This window comes from Montipora capricornis, chromosome 14 (assembly GCF_036669925.1).
Source record: "Montipora capricornis isolate CH-2021 chromosome 14, ASM3666992v2, whole genome shotgun sequence".
Lineage (NCBI taxonomy): Eukaryota > Metazoa > Cnidaria > Anthozoa > Scleractinia > Acroporidae > Montipora > Montipora capricornis.
This window is the reverse complement of record NC_090896.1, coordinates 8,265,550-8,283,258: the sequence shown is the minus strand read 5'-3', so window position 1 is coordinate 8,283,258 and position 17,709 is coordinate 8,265,550. Positions and strand designations below refer to the sequence as shown.

At 39.5% G+C, this 17,709-nt stretch overlaps 1 long non-coding RNA gene across 3 annotated transcripts; it reads left to right on the top strand.

The window, feature by feature from the left end:
• The first annotated feature begins 4,026 nt into the window (after nucleotides 1–4,026).
• Nucleotides 4,027–17,230, top strand: LOC138032829 (uncharacterized). Of its 3 annotated transcripts, none has more exons than XR_011128474.1 (4): nucleotides 4,027–4,060; nucleotides 12,686–12,756; nucleotides 16,317–16,522; nucleotides 16,981–17,230. It is a non-coding gene; the product is annotated as an uncharacterized lncRNA (long non-coding RNA). The 3 variants fall into 3 exon arrangements; XR_011128473.1 differs by lacking the exon at nucleotides 4,027–4,060 and adding an exon at nucleotides 11,956–12,065; XR_011128472.1 differs by lacking the exon at nucleotides 4,027–4,060 and having other exon boundaries at nucleotides 12,614–12,756.
• Nucleotides 17,231–17,709: the final 479 nt, after the last annotated feature.

The following is a 17,709-nucleotide window of genomic DNA, read 5'->3' as shown; positions in this document are numbered from 1 at the left end:
TAAATAAACTTGAAGACAAGTAAGCCTAAATTAGTGTCGAAATTAAATGAAAAAATAAAAACTGAAGAACCGATTCTCACCTTCATCATCGTGAATATAATCTTCATAAAAGAACTTGTAACCTCTAATGAGGGTAGCCTTGATGGGAAGATGGTCCGCTGCAAATTTATCTATAAAAGACGTAGAAAACCTCGGGACCGTTTTAAGATTCTTATGCCAAAAGTCAGGATGCTCACTCTCTGCGAATTCCACCATGTTTTCTAACACGCAGAACCTCGATTTGATTCAGAAACCAGTGACGTATGTTCAAAGATGGCGGGGCGTGAAAAAGGCGAATAAGTTAAGTTCGGGCGACACAACTTCGATGTTGACACAACTCGGATGTTGGGGCGACGTAACTTTGGGCGACAAGGCGATGGGGCAACACAACCTGACACTCATTGAAATAGACCTGTGAAAAAGGCTAAATTTTGATTTAGTAAAATGTAGTATTTTACCTTCGGTCTCCTCACTCAGTTTCTGATTTTCATTAATCAGTTCTTCCTCTCTCTTTTTTTAGCTCGTCGACGACTTCTCTTGGTCCTTGCACAATTTCCTCTGGCTGAAGCGCAACGCTGCACCAATAACCAGATCTCATAGAGTAACGGTCTTTGTCACTGGTTACTTTTCGTATCTTTTTCACGATGTAACCAACTCTGTTATTGATGGGGAGGGGGGGGGTGGGGGGGGGATTCTACGAGCTCCCGATCAATCTTCTGCATTTCTTTCAAAGACGACATCTCAAAACGAAGAGACAGTAGAGAAGCATAGAAGCGTAGAGAAGCGTCTCTTCTCATCAAAAGGGATCCGATCGATGTGGTAAAACTTCAGAGTTTCCCGCATCAGTAACTGATTACAATGCCAATCCTTTCGTATGAACAGAGCATTTTGACAATTTAGTATTTTATCGTTAACTCATCAGGGACATGTTTATTATAAGTAAAATACTTTGAAGGCACTTAACGGGTGTTCATAAATGCGCTAAATGCAGCAAACTGTAAACGACCACGATCATAGAATTAAAGTTCATTTTAAAAAGTCACACCTCGCTGGGTCGCACTACCTTTTAATAACTCTTTAATGTGACGAGTGCAACGTTATTTGTGGGGGCGGGACTATGAATTAATTAAACCCTCGCGAGAAGTTTAAAAGACAACTCAATCCCCGCAGGAAATTTGCAAGGGCAAATTTGCATTTGATCTCACAGTTTCGTGGGTTGGTTGCAGGAAAGGGGAAAAAAAACTTCTACCGGTCGGAATTCCGCGAAAATTTGGCAGGGCGATCTTAGAGTAATCGTTTCCTCACCCCTTGTTTATCGAAATTTTCTTCTGAAATTGTCAAAGCCATACAAACAAAATGCCGAAATGGCTACTTTTGAGGCCAAAAAAAATATAACACTTCAAAGTGAACCACCGCCCTAGAAACAGTCACATTTTCTTTATTAACCTCTTTACAACAAAAGGCATATGAATTCTTGATTGTAAACTGAACAGTTATCCCGTAAGGGAAGAATTTTCATGCGGTTCTACCTGCATTCGGCCAACTTTCTTTATTGCTTTCTGTACAATTCCGGAATTAACTTTCGAATTTAGCGCTACAAAGCGCGGAAAAGTCCCGGATATGTCGCGGCATTGTGGGCGATGCAGAATGCATGAATGTGAGGAGATCCCATTTGCTGCGTTTCAACTCTATAGAAGAAGTTGACTATTTCCCTCGTTCGTTCGTTCATTTCATTCATTCATTCATAATGACGCAAAGGAAGACTGAAAAAGCCAAAACGGTCCAAAACATCTAGGAATGAACGGAATCGAACCCATAACCTTGCGATTGGGCTTCACTCTTGTTATTCTGAACTATGACAAGCCATCAAGAGACAAGCCAGGTGAGAGCTCTCATTGAACATCGTCAAGATTTACTTAGGGAAAAATCAAAAGCTCTTGAAAGCCAAATCATGAGAGAAAGAAAATATTGCTATTACAAACCTTGTCTGGTATTGTAGGCAACCGTTAGTTTGCTTATTACGTGTACAGCCACCAAATCATCGGGTTCGTACAAATAGCCCCTAATAAGCAAAAAAAAAAAAAAAAAAAAAAAAAAAACAAGTTAAAAGTAATAAACGACCACTTACAAGCAATGTGTAGGTTCCAAACTAACAGGTGAGTAAAGCCGCCAATTAAACCCATCTCACGAAGAAGACAAATGGCCGTCTTCCCAAGACCCAGGAAACTCGGAGAACCTGGAAAATACTTAATTCTTGCGAAATGTTCGTGGTCATGGTAGGCATGTTAGATGACACAAACATTATCTTCTTTCGTTTGCCATCTTTCGTTTGTCATCTTTCGTTATTGATATCTGCGTGTCTAGATATTGGCTGGAAACCACCTATTGTAACTTGTACGATTCACCGTCGAACTTGGATGAAACTGTAAGCTCTAAGACAGCTATTTGTTAAGTCTGAGGCCGCTTCAAGCCAAAATCCCACTCTTCACAAATCGAATGAATGAGTTTAAAAAATTCTTTATATTGATAACGAAGTTAAAACTGATGCAAATGATCATACCCAGGATTGCAGACTTGCAAATTTCAAGACTTACAGGGAAGCACCGAAAACAACGATTTGACCGGTTCCCGGAAATATCCAGTGGGTGAACCACTGTATGGTCAAACACATCGAAACATGACAGTGATAAATTTACTTTTAAAAGGTGCTTGTCTCTGGTCAATTCCTGGTGTAACATCTCTTCTTGACTAATTTCTACAACACGATGTCGGAGGTCTTTGAGCTAGAATATTACGTGTTTATTACTGGGAGAAGAAACAAAACGCGGAGCCCTACTCCAAGGGGTACCTCAATGGAGTGCCCCTAAAAATCATTTATTGGTCAACTTGAATACTATATCAACATGCTGAGGCATTTAGATGAATATACCTTTATCATTTCGAGCTTTTCTACAGTGCGATGCAGTTCTCGAGTTGGCCGCAATCTTGGAATTTTGCAGGTTCTTCATGTATCCCTTATTGTAGTGTATTTAATTTTTTGTATATTGAAACAAATATTCACTCCTGTATACCCATATAGACCCGTGTATGTATGCCCATAATATGCCCATGAATGCCCGCCATACTGGTGAAATTGCCGTGCACAAATCAAGTTTTCCATTCTATTCCATAAGGGTATTTTATCTGAGCACATACGGTCCTGGGCCCGGTTGTTCGAATGCCGATTAACTTAATCTAGGATTAGCGTAAACTTTTCCTTAAAGTTTTAAATTTTTGGTGAAAGTTTCTTTTGCTTATTTTGTTTTTCAAAATTGACCTCTTCTAATGTAAGGTTTTGTTGAATATCAGCATTGAACAACATTTGGGAGGGGAGAAATAAACTCCTTTGTAAATTTTTAAATTGGGATTGGCGTTAATCAGCTTTTGAAAAACCGGGCCCTGGAGTCTAAAAATACACTATAATAACATAGGCAGCCCAAGCTCGCGTCACTACATAAAGCCGTTGAGAATTTGAGGACACGGAGCTTGAGTCCGAGGTCAAATTAACTCCACCCGATGAGGTACAGTCATTTCATGTACACTTACCCCATCCCCACAGCGGCTTCTCGAACAGCTCCATGGTTACGAGTGACGCTGGGGATGGGGTGAGTGTTGTACATAAAATGACTGTAGCTCAAGCACGAATTTTCAACCGGTAGAAAATTCTATCCCTGTGAGCCTGGCAACCATGACGACCACAATTTGAACTAAGCAGGTACTGTCACGAATCACGTCACTACTAAGCACTAATTTGCAAATAGATTTACCTGATTGAATCTTTACGATTGAACGGATAACTAACTTGACAAATTGTGACAAAAAAACCACTGTTTATTTGACACAACTTACATTGTGGCGTAAACGTAGAATAAATTAACGCATCATTGAAAACCAGCCATGCACAGTATTCAGTTCCTTTAAACAAGTGAGTAATATTTACAGGCCCTCAGTAAAAATTGCTAACCCAACTGCTTACGCGCAGGTAAGTTGCAAGTATTGTCGAGATCTAACTAAAGACCTATACAGTCTCTATCAGTTAAACCGGAATTCGAGTTTCGCTGACAGATGCGAATTCAATTTTCAAATATATACAACACAGCTTCTCTAGGTTTATATAAGATTAACTGTGTTCGCAGGATAAGACCCTCTCTTTGGTATGGGTATCCAGATCTAATGGCTTGATACACCTTTTCACGTTTTCCACCACCATATTGATTTGTAGGGCATTCACATGTAGATGAAACTACAGTAAATGTATCCCCACAAAGTGGCGTTTTCCCAACTTTTCATACAAATGCTTATCTCATTTACCCATCGGAAAGTTCATCCACTACAAACGGCCAAACAAACGAAAATTGGATGTTCAAGAATCCCTAAATGAAAACATAGTAAAGAAATTTCAAAGTTAAATGCAAGAGTTAATTTAAAAACACATAACGACCTGGGTGAATAGAGTAATACGAATCATTTTTATTTTAATTAATCAAAAAAGATCTCGACATCTTGCTCCCTATTGATTTCACAACTTTCAAAGTTTCTTTTGAAAAACATTTCGTTATAAAAAAAATCGCGATAAAATAACATGACATACTATCCGGTGGATAGCGCTATCCATCGTTTGAACCGTGACTGGGGCCTGACCCGGGGGCCTGATCTTTAAAGAGCAGAATAATTCTAACTGAACTTACACTGGATGTGCTATCACAAGACTGAGTGCCAGTAGGAATGAAAATGATTTCTAATAGTGAAATCGATCAAGCTCTTAGGATAATCTGATCGCAAAAAAATTGAGAATAATTTTCCACACTCTGTGTCCAAAGCGTCTTTGTCAGAGGAATGAGAAAAAGCATGCACGATCACGTTACAACGTTGTTTCCAATAGACCGATTTTTAATAGATAATTACTGAGGCAGGCAGCGTTATAAACGAGAGTTAGACCTTAACGGTGCTGTTGACAAAGTTCTAAAATAACTGCAATATTTTTAATACGACAGCGTCCAGGCTGCAATATTAAAATTATTGCATCCTGTTGGATGGAGCACGTTTAGTAATGACATAATATCCCTGATAATTTAATGACCCCCCCTCCCCCCACCTTCTCGTTTTCCTCAAACAGCTGTTTTAGCATTTTTAATTAAAGACTGCAATCGTTGATTTAATGCACTGCATTAAATCAAGGATAGAACAGTAGGATTTCATGAGGGTTAGTAATTATATAACGTTTATTAGTGTGTTTGTTATCGTGTATGAGCAGAGCAGTTATAGACCTTTGTTTCGAATTCAGTGTTCAAAACCTGGCATGCTAGTTTTTCAACAAGGGCACTTGTCAAGGGCGATATTTGCTAGCGTAAATTTCTTGACAAGTCAACTTGTCAAGGAATCGCCAAGGCCTTCTGGGATATTTAGTTCCTAGCCCGGATAGCTAAGACCTTAAACAGCAAAAAGGCAAGTGAAGAAACTAAGTTTGTCTATCAAAAAAGTCATGTGTCAACCAGAAGAGTCAGAGATAACCGCAAGAAATTCATGAAGTTTCCGGGATTTGTAGCCCTTAACTCCCCTAGATTTTTCAGCGTCCTCCCCTCCCCAAGATTATTCAGTTACTATTCATTGGGGTTCCCTTTGTCTCTCGAACGCCCACGGACGAAACCCATGACTTTTTCTTTTTCCTCTTCTTCTTCTTGATCTGGTGACTAGCTTGCAGCAGCTCCCAAAACAAAACGCTTTTGCTGTCCCTTAATAAAAACGGCTCCATGTTTTCAACACTTGTCAAGGAAAACTTGCCAGCTGTAAGCTGCTGTACACATACGAAAGGTTTCCTTGAAATGGGCCTGTCAAGGAAAACTTGCTAGTGTAAACAAGGCTTTAGCATTTATAATCAATTTCCATTATTTACTTTTTTGCTTTCAAAAAGTCGTTGACACAGCGTCAAAACGTCATCGTTTTTAATAACTTTTTGGCTTTCAGTATGTTTAAAAACATTTTATCGCAGTTTTTTATAACGAAATGTTTTATAAGGCTCATCAAATCGAGAAACGACTTTTTCCACTTAGATACACAAATCTTACGAATGCAAGTGCATTTTATCCCCTGGGGGAGTACTTGAGTCAATTTTTGCTGGGTATGTGCCGCTGTCCTCTCCGAACCCCTACCCCATTATAGTCTATTCTGTGGCCAATCATAGAGCCCATCTTAGTCACTTTTGAGCAAATGTCGTTTCGCTATCCCAACTCAGTCACTTTCTGATTATGCCTCAACCTTATAAAGCCCTGTCATTAGATCATCCTTAAATGAATTGACACGTTTGTTAAATTGAATGTAGAACACTTTACTTTTCACCTACAGTATACAAACATTCTGGTACATTTGCTAGCCGTAAATATTTACAAACGTACTATATCATAAATAGTTGAAATGCAAACATTCTTCGTTAACGCGAATAGTTTCTTACATGGATAAAAACAAATTTAATAAAAAACAATTATAATAAAATTATTTAGCACTCAGTGCGAGCCGACTGTTAAATATTAAAACAACAGCACGAACAGCGGATCTTCCTATTTTTAATCCCTGCTTACCAGAGTTTTCTTATCCCAGAAGTCCTGAAAATGTGCTACCCCATTCTAGTAACTCTACTAAAAATGTAACCCCATTATAGTCCATCCATTCCTGAAAATGCGACCCCATCCAGGGGCACATCCTATTAGCTTCTTATAAGGAAGTACCCCCCCCCCCTCCCGGGATTTTATCCCTATGAGACTGGTACCGATTACGACAACAGTTCGAACTAAGCAGGTACTTTCACGAATCACGTAACCACTAAGCACTAATTTGCAAATAGATTTACCCAATTGAATCTTTACTGTTGAACGGATAACTAACTCGACAAATTGTGACAAAAAAGCCATTATTTATTTTGACAAAACTTTCATTGGGCGTAAATGTAGAATATATTAACGCGTCGTTAAAAATCAGCTATGCACATTATTCAGTTCCTTTAAACAAGTGAGTAATATTTACAGGCCCTCAGTGAAAATTGCTAACCCAAGTGCTTACGCGCAGGTAAGTTGCAAGTATTGTCGAGATCTAACTAAAGAGCTACACAGTCTCTATCAGTTAAACCGGAATTCGAGTTTCGCTGACAGATGCGAATCAAATTTTCAAATATCATACAACACAGCTTCTCTAGGTTTTCAAGTTAAGGCCATCTGGTTAACTTGGTTCGCAGTATAAGACCGTCTCTTTGGTATGGGTATCAAGTTCTAATGGGTAAAATAGACCTTCTCACGGTTTCCACTACCATATTGATTTGTAGGGATAATAATCATAATCATAATCATCTTTCAAGGAGATTCCCTATCACAGACGGTGCGAATCTTCAGTCACGACTTCGGTATGCAGTTCGGAATAGAAAAATGTGCAGTCCTAGTCCTAAAGAGAGGCAAGCTAGTGGAATCAGATAGTAAACAACTCTCTGACGACAATGAAATCAAAGCACTGAAAGAGGGTGAAGGTTATAAATACCTTGGAGATATTGAAGCAGGTGAAATGTTCCATAGTCAGATGGAAGAGAAAGTTCGAAAAGAATATCTAAGGCGTGTCCGAAAGCTGGGAAAATCCAAACTGAATGGCAGAAACCTAATACAAGGAATCAACACCTGGGCTGTACCCCTGGTAAGGTATGCTGGTGGTATAATTAACTGGATGGACCAAAAAGGAATTAAGAAGTTTAGACTCAAGAACAAGAAAGACCCTAACAATGGACAGAGCACGTAACCCAAGGGATTGATAGCCAGGTTTTATATGTACCAAGAGCAGAAGGAGGGAGAGGCCTAATATCAGTGGAGGACTGCATTGGATAGGCCAAGAACTCGCTACAAAACTACATCCTGCACAATGACGAGAAACTGATTCAAGCAGCTAGGAAGGGGAACTGGTAACCCACGACTTAGAAACCCAAAAGGACTTCAAACAACGAAGGAAAGCTGAGAGAAAAACAGAGTGGTAAGAGAAGGTCTTATATGGTCAGTTCCTCAGACAAACAGATAGTGAACGAAATGAGAAGACCTGGGCATGGTTGCATAGAGGGGACCTTAAACGAGGTCTTCTTTCCTTTCGTGCAGGAAAGCTCGCTAGAAAGGAGAATGGCCGTTTTCAGAGCACAGTAGTAAAGAGCAAAACAAGAAATTCTTTAGACTCTCGCAAAACAAAAAGTCGAGTGATAGCCTTAATTAATGATGCTAAAGAACATTTCAGTCCGACAGTGAAAGTGAAACCGCGCTATCGGGGAGACGTGTTGTAGACTGGTCGAGTTTGGTTTGCTTACTGTTTTCTCCTAAACGAGGTTGGTGACCCATCTTTTTTTTGGCATAATTTTATTCTCTTACTCATCCTCTTTGTGCTGTAAAAAAAATTTAAAAATTTTACGCCAGAAAAAACTTTTACAGGAAAAAAGTATGCATAGCCATCACTCGTAGACACAAAATTGCCTCCTCGAGATCACGCACCCGAGGAATATTTGTAGGCAGTGCCGTTTCAAGACGTGTGCCTGTGCCATAAAACAAACATTAAATTATTCTTTTTGACAAATACAATTCACCTGTTTTGTTATTTCAAGAATTACGTCAAAGCTTTGCTTCCTGTTCCTGCAAAACGTAGCCGGAACCGAAGGAACAAACTTGTCCTTGATAGATGAAGTCGCACTGATTAAATGAGTAACTTGAGCAAGTTATATCTCGCAAAGAGCTTGGTGACCTTTTTTTTAAATTGCACATTTCGAATCACCATGATGTAGGGAACAACCGAGAAAAGTTTAAAGAAAATCTTACGACAGCTTCTATTACTAAGGAATCACCTTAACTCCAATTTCGTCCCCAGAAACCACTTCTCTTTCGGTCAGCACCAAGAACACGGACTCTGGTCACTTCTAAGTTATGCGCAGTCATAGTGAAGGTCCATTTTGTAACCTTTGACAACCGCTGTTGTTTTGAATTTCTGAGAGTGCGTAAATGAGCCGGAAGTCCATGATTTGCGGACTTCCTGCCTTGGATGTGGCCAGAGTCCGTGTTCTTAGTGTTGACCAAAAGAAAAGCGGACTCTGGGGACGAGATTGGCTCTAATCTCGACCACAGAGCTGTTCTCTTTTGGGCATAACTGACTCTGGAGAACTCGAAACAATGAAAAGCGTCTCTGATTGGTGCATTCATGTTAGCACGAGGAGTGAGCAGGCACCATAAGGGTTTGGCTATAAGAACCCTACGGCGCATGTTCTCCTCCATAGAGTTTCCCAGAGCCTCGGATCATGCGCAGATATAAGATCCGAGCCTGTGGTGACGAGAATAGGTTATAAGCTCATGGAGCTTTCGTGTTGAGGGTATGAATATTATTTTTGGACAAAAGTTGGACAGAATGAGGCCTTCATTCTACCTGTACCATTAAAAAACACCTCTAGGCGATGAAATTATATCATAGAAATAAATTTTGAATTATACGTTAGCATGACTCATGGTGAACTCAGCTCATTCATTCGTTCGTTCGTCCATAACGACTGCAAAGGAAGACTGAAAAAGCCAAAAAAGGTCCAAAACATCAAGGAATGAACGGAATCGAACCCATAACCTTGCGATTGGGCTACACTCTAGTACCTTCTGAACTATGACAAGCCATCAAGAGACAAGCCAGGTGAGAGCTCTCATTGAACATCGTCAAGATTTACTTAGGGAAAATCAAAAGCTCTTGAAAACCAAATCATAAAAGAATGAAAATATCGCTGTGACAAACCTTGCCTTGTCTTGTAACGCAATCGTTAGTTTGCGTATTACTTGTACAGCCATCAAATCATCGGGTTCGTACAAATAGCCCCTAATAAGCAAAAAAGAAACAAGAAAATAAAGTAATAAACGACTTACAAGCAATGTGTGGGTTCCAAACTAACAGGTGAGTAAGGCCGCCTATTAAACTGATCTCCCAAAGAATGAAAATGGCCATGCAAACTACTTAATCCTAGCGAAACGTTCGTGGTCAGGGCAGGCATGTTAGATGGCAGAAACATTATGTCTCATTATCTTCTTTTGTTTGTCATCTTTCGTCATTGACATCTGTGTGTCCACATATTGCTTGCACCTATTGTAACCTATTGTAACTTGTACGATTCACCGTCGAACTTTGATGAAACTATAAGCTCTAAAGACAATTATTTGTTAAGCCTGAGGTGTTGTGGTTTACGAAGCACTTTTACTTACCCAAATGGCATAACCTGCCTTTAATGACCACGAAGGCAGACCATAATTAAGAGCGACTAGTCAGCAGTTGCTCGTGCCTCCATACAATAATCAGCGCCACTTCCTCTTCATGCTTTATGCCGTCTTCAAGCCAACATCCCACTCTTCACAATTCGAATGAATAAGTGAAAACGTTCTTTATATTAACAAGGAAGTTAAAACTGATACAAATGATTATACCCTGGATTGCAGACTTGCAAAGTTCAAGATTTACAGGGAAGCACCGAAAACAACGATTTGACCTGTTCCCGGAAATATCCAGTGGGTGAACCACTGTATGGTCAAACACATCGAAACATGACAGTGATAAATTTACTTTTAAAAGGTGCTTGTCTCTGGTCAATTCCTGGTGTAACCGGGAACATCTCTTCTTAACTAGTTTCTACAACACGATGTCGGAGGTCTTTGAGCTAGAATACTAAGAGCTACTTGTAGATGCAGATGATAACAAAAAGGCGAGAAAAATGCCAATTGCTTGTCACATAAAAAAAAAAACAGCTCCGATTTGAACTGATCGAGCATGCACTTGAAAGGATCAAGAGACCATTAAGCGCGGATTAACTCCAATCTCGTCCCCAGAGTCCCCTTTTCTTCTGGTCAGCACCAAGAAAACGGACTCTGGCCACTGTGGCCAGAGTCCGAGTTGAATAAGGAGGAGAAGGGCTCTGGGGAACCCTGAACAATGATAGTACAAACAACGCTGAACCACCTTCGATTTGATTTTTACCACAATATTCAACGCTAAAGAAAGTGTTTATTTCAGAGCTTGACCAAAATCACGAGACAAAGAAAGAGCGAGTTTATTGAACGAAACATTCCTTCTTTCTTCTGGAGTCCGATGAAAGGTTAAAATCGTTAAAAGACGCATTAGCATAGGAGAAAACCAAGATAAGCCTGATAAGTATACTTTATATAGAGAATTCTAATTAGTTTTTAAAGCTCGTGCACGTGATGTTTTTTTTCGGTTACCTGATTGGCTGTTTCATTTCAGAAGGCGTATTTATTCCCTAAGCTTTCAGAGTTTTAAAAGAAGTGACATTTTCACGCCCAGCTCAGTTAAAATTTCTAACTAAAATTAAGCCCTGGCCAAACGAGAGCGAGAGTTGAAACTCTCGCTCTGGTTTGGCCAGATACTCTCATCCACTCTCGGCTACTCTCATCGAATTTGAACCTGCTCAAATTTTTCATGAGAGTTGGCGAGAGTTTTGTCTCCTTTGTCCGCGCACGAGAGTTTGAGCGAGAGATTTATGGTCAGCAGTTACTGATTTTTTTTCAGTGGGTTCAGGTAAAAAAAAGGAAAAAATGATATGGCGTCGGATTCGGGGACCAAGGGCAACGCCAGGACTTTTCAAAAAAAGTGGAGTCACGAGGAAATTTTTGCACTAATTGACTTATACGAGGCAAGGCCTTGCCTTTGGGATGTTTGCTCCAAAGACGATCACAGTAGGGAAGTGGAAAGAAACATGCAGAAGCTTGTTTGCGCACAAGGTTCATCTTACCTGTCTGGCTAGCTGAATATACCGGCTGGCTAGTCGCCATATTTACGTCAGAAAGGGTTTTCCAGGGTGGCTCTCGGGCTCTCTCTTTTTTTGTGTGTGAAACTCTCGAGAACTCTCGCTCTCGTTCGGCCAACTCTCGATCACTCTCATCTACTGTCAAGTGGTTCAACTCTCGCTTTCGTTTGGCCAGGGCTTTAAAGCTAACACGCAGGTAAGCTGGGCGCAAAGCTTCGAATAAATTAACGCGTTCTAGTTTAAACTCCAGCCATGCATATTCGAATAAAAAAATACCAAATGGTTGCTATGGCATGTTTACATATCGATTTTCCCCTCCGCGGCTGCAGCCTCCAGATGGGACTGAATCCGATATTACTTTATAACGTTGTTTTTATAGTTTAAGGAAACCTAAAATTGCATTGTATCTATATGAGCCTGATAACCATGGAAGTTTAAACTAATGGCATTCAGTGGGTGCAGGCATGTGGTTTTTGGTTCATTATGAATATCCATTTATCCATAGAGGATTAATATTGATCTTTTTCCAGAACACTCACCGTATCGAAAAGGGAGTTTTTAGCTCAATGTCATAAGTAACTGAAACATAAGAACAGGAACAGGAGTAGTTTTTTAGACCCGAAAAGCACGACCTGTATGCGAGTTTATTGAACGGCTTAAAAAGCATTCCACAAGAATCGTGTCCCTCTAGAGTCCCGGTTCAAAGGTTCAAATTGTGAGAGGAGCACATTAGCATAGAGAAAAACAAGATAAGCCTGATCAGCACATGTACGTGATGTGTTTTTTCTGGTGACCTTATTGGCTGTTTCGTTTTAGTGCTTCACAAGAAGTGACATTTTCACGTCCCGCTTAGTGAAAAGAAAGCGAACACGCATCGAAACACGCAGGTAAGTTCCAAGTATTGTCGAGATGTAATTGAACAACTGAGCAGTTTATCAGTTAAACCGGAATTCGAGTTTAGCTGAAAGAAGCGAATCACATTTCTAAGATTGTACAATACAGCTTTGTGGGATTCACATTTTAACACCACCATTTCTTGGCATGGTTATCCTTATCTAATCGATCCATTGACCTGCGCGATAGGGGCAAACAGAGATTAAATTAGAAAATATTTATGATATTATTGCCAAGTGTAAGCTTCTTTAACACAGCGCTATAAAGTTATGGATTCCACAAATTTCACACAACGTTTAGTCATTCCACTCATCTTGTTTACCCAATGGAACGTTAGATCATTACAAAAAGCCGAACTTCCGTTAGTAATCCATTTATGGCAAAGTGGAAAGAAACATTGCTATTGTCATGGCTAGCAACCGTAGCAAGCAAGCGAGCAAGGTATTTTGCATAGTTAAATATATACACATACCTACACGGTTGAATGAAGTGGTAGAATACTTTCATGCAGTCTCTATCAGTTAAACCGAAATTCGAGTTTCGCTGACAGAAGCGAATCACATTTTTCAGATTGTACAATACAGGTTCGCGTGGTTGGCAATTTAACACCATGGTTTTTGGTATGGGTATCCAGATTTAATCCATCCATTGAAATGATCTCAATTTTCCCTGCCATCTTGATTTAGGGGGCAAGCAGACTGAGATTAATTAGAGTTTATGGATTTTTTTTGTCCAAATATATTCAGCTTCTATAACCAGTCTACAGAGCGATGGATTACACAAAAATCACAGACTTCTAATTATTCTACTTATCTTATTTGCCCATCGGGTTGATATGCAAATAGGTGAACGGGTATGCTGCAGTTTATCGCTCATAAATCATTACAAAAGGTCCAACATCCGAAAATTGGATGTTAATAATCCCTTTATGGCAAAATAGATAGAAATATGCTATTTTGCATGATTTAACTAGCAAGTGCTGTATTTTGCTTATTTAAATATATATGAGCGTTAATTTAAAAAGACTTACCGACAAGGTTGAATGATAAGGTAGAATAAGTTTTTATGAGGTTGCTAAACCCAGTCGGAATCTGTGTAGCGTTTCGTCGTTTTGTTTTTTTCCGTGTCGGTAAAAGTCTTGCCTGTCCCTCCCCTGCTTAGTGGTGTCTTTGTGCATAGAGTCTTCTGTGCGTATTTGTTAGGTTTGAGGGGGCTGGGGTAATGCGTAGATTTCTCTGGTGCACACGGGAGGACATTTAATTATTAACCTGGAATGGCGTTGAAAGTCATTGTAACGCAAATGGGGTTTTAGAGCATCTTTAAACAAAATATGCCCTTATGGAGCTCCAGAATGGAACGTCAATTGGATAAACAACTTAGCCGATGAAAAATAAATACCTGGAATCTTTAAAGCGACGAGTAATGGTCTTCGACAACAATTTCATTTTTCGCTGTTGTATATCAAGTAAGCTTTAGCTTGGTACTATATACAACACTGAAGTCAAATGGCAATTATTTTATGGATTTAACAAACACTGAAGGAATCGAACGCCTTGAATACATCACTGTGTTTACTGAAGTCGCATCTAAGTTGTCCGGCAAGTTACATTCATTTTAAGACTCAACTCAGCAAAGGTAAAAACAAATTGGAAATGTGACAGTGAAAAATTATTTGAATGAAAGCTTGTTGTTTCTTTTTTCTTTTATTATTTACCGTCAAGGGTTTGATGTGAACTGTCAGAAATTTATTTAATTGCGTATGTTTTGTGATTGTGTTTCGTTTGCACGCACGCAACTGAAATAGCAAGGGTTTCTTGCCTCTTAACCGCAAATATGTTGTTTGTTTCAATAACTGTTTCGCTGGAAAAGATTTCTGTGAAATTTCCAGCATGTGTAAACTTATCATGTTGTGTAATTTTCGAGCTTAACAAATTTGCAGACATGTGTTGAAATGTGATACGGGAAGAATTTTTGTGGTAACGCGTAAGTCACGAAAATAAACAGGTCTGTGGAAGCGAGCTTGAGTTCAACAAACTGAGCCCCAAAATCAGCAAAAAATTGTCGATGAATAATAAAGTAGCTGCTATTTCCAAAATGATGGAATTACCTGGTGATAAATAACCTCGTCTTGGAGAGTTAATTTTTGACTTTGCAGAAACAATGGTGGGCGATTGTGATCTTTGTTTTGATGTCAAACTTTATAACACTTGACAGAAAAAGAAACTTACGAAAACCCGGTATCTTGCCATCATTTGACACAAATGCTTCACTTTAGTAAACTTTAGTATTACAAAGCTGTCAGATGCCTCAGAGGGCACGCTTAAACTTATGGTAAAAAGAAGTTGTGAGGGAGCTTGAAAATTAGCAGCATGTCAGGCCAGAAGCATATGTTTCTCACTTCTTATTTATTTTCGTCAATCTTTTTGGGTTCAGTACTTTGCTAGTAACCACATGTCTTGTCAGGCTATTTACCCAAGACTTCTACCATGGCACTACAATGATAGACAATACCAAAACAATATCGCGCACTGTTAGAGCTACATGTACATATTACGCAAGGACAACTTGAACCTCCTGGAAGACAACACACAGCTCAGTTGACATTTTATATGGAATAAATCGCTGTGTTACTTCACTACCAACGTAAGCAATGCGTGTCTATTTTTTCTAAAGACGACAGGAATTTCTTCTTTCTACAAATGATTAATTAACAGGCCGGTACCCAGGTTTTTAACCCCAGAAAAGGATCTGTTTCGTCGTACGAATGTGTGAGGACCTGTGAGCCAAAGGGCCTCTGCTGGTCTGGGGTCTGGGTGACCCCTTAAATGGTCTTCTTAATGACCCCCCAACTTGAAAAAAATTGTCTGGAACGGTGCACGTACCACAGGCAACCCAGTGTACCCTCACGGAGGGTCTAGCTATTACTTTAAAAAAAAGGCTTTGTTACCATGCTTGAAATTCATTTCAGTCCGGCCCTGCTTTCAATGGTTATAAAATCGTGAAATGACTTTTGCCACTTAGGTACACAAATCTTGGTATAACGGCTGAGTTTTAGTTTGGCTTTTATTTCTTTCCGAGTTGTTTTGAAACATGACAAATTAGAATTGTACAAAAACCAGATGTAATTGATTTACAATCCTCTGGTTCCGTTGAATGATGAGTTAAAATATCAAAGACAGATACAGCATGAATATTGTTTTCACAGTATTAGGGTTCTCAGTACAAAATGTGTTTTCTCGACAACGCACAAACATGGGCAGGTTTTGCAGTCTTCATTTTTTACGTATCCGTTCAGCAATCGCGCTGTAAATTACAGCCTAGATGCCATGCCTATCATATCTTTCTTACTATAGATCGCGGTAAATAGTGACCACTTTGCATCGGGGTTTGTTACTGCTGATTCACCTTATCATCTACGTACAGTCTTTGGGTTTTAAAAATCGCATGCGCCTCCAAGGTCTCTATGAGCAGTGAGCACGAGGCCGTTGTTTTAAAACACGCAATAAATTATTAAGCGGTACGAAGAATAAACAATACATTTCTGTCCTTTCAGGAAAACAAGAAGACCTTTCAGACACACAAAACAAGACAAGATTCGTCGGTTTTCACTCAATCAAAATGAAGAAAATAGCTCTCATCATTCTTGTTGCTGTCTTTGTAATGGCCGGTTTGATTGAGGAGACTGACTGCCAGGGACGAGGAGGAGGAGCTCCACCAAATACTGGACTTATTGCGAAAAGAATGCAGTTGAAGGAAAAGGTTGGAATGTGATATGCACCTTGGCTGAGTTACTTTTGTTGACAATGGATACGCTGACTTGCTATTTGTGAGGGGTCGATAAGAATCGAAATTTTTACGAATCTTCTTGTGCCGATGATTTCATTCCGCATCATTCATTTTACGTTTCAAATTTTGAAGGATAATCTTTTAAAAGTTCCTGCGATGTTTTGGTCAGTGGTCTATACGGTGAAAAAAATTTCGAGGGCCGAGGAAATGCCTCATTGTGTCTCAAACAAAAAAAAAACTGTCTCTCTTTTCTTTTTTTTTTGCACAAAAACAGACTGAAAATTTTTTTCCAAACCTTGAACTTCCACTTCGACAGTATTGTTCAGAGACACAAACCTGGCCGAAGTGGCGAGAGTTCGAAACTTTTAAGCCAAGGTTGATCAGGAAAACGAAAACACAAGTTTTAACATTCATCTTACCTGAACTTTCAGAGAGAAGCACGAAGCATCCATGAGTTCTTTGTACGTGACGAGAAGCCCTGGATGCTACAGCGCAGGGCAAAGAAGAATGAATGATCGTTGGTTTCCACGATAAAGCACCCACAGCACCTCACGGATAACAGTGATTTGTTCTTTGCAATGAAATAGCTTAGTATCCTCCATTTGTAACCACTTTGTAGACCTGAAGTTGCAGCAAGCACAAAGCGTACAACTTGAAAAACTAAATAAAATTGAAAGATAGGAGTGTTCCTCGCATTTATCTTGACAATTTAACTGAGCAATAGGCCAGTTTCGTATTCTAACGGTTGCACTGGATCTAGCATGAAATGGAGGCTAATCCGGGCAAATTAATTTGCATTTGAAAAGATTTGCCCGCATTAGCCTCCATTTAATGCTAGATCCAGTCCAGCCGTGAGAATTCGAAAACGGTCTATTGCCTGTTATAAACACCCGAGAAATTCAGGTGGCTAAAACGGGATTTGAACGATGCCGTGCAATGCTCTACCAAAAGGAAAGGAAAGGAAAGGAACTTTATTTAAGTGACTAGTTGTTCTAGCGCTGGAGCACTATTTGGGGGGACACTGTAAACTGAAATTGTAAATTCATTAATAATTCATAGGGGTGACAGACAACAGAAACGCACTATTCAAGATACCTCTAAATACAATTTGCAAATTAACTTTTGTTTTTTGACAAGCAAACATTTCACCTGGCTGTGTA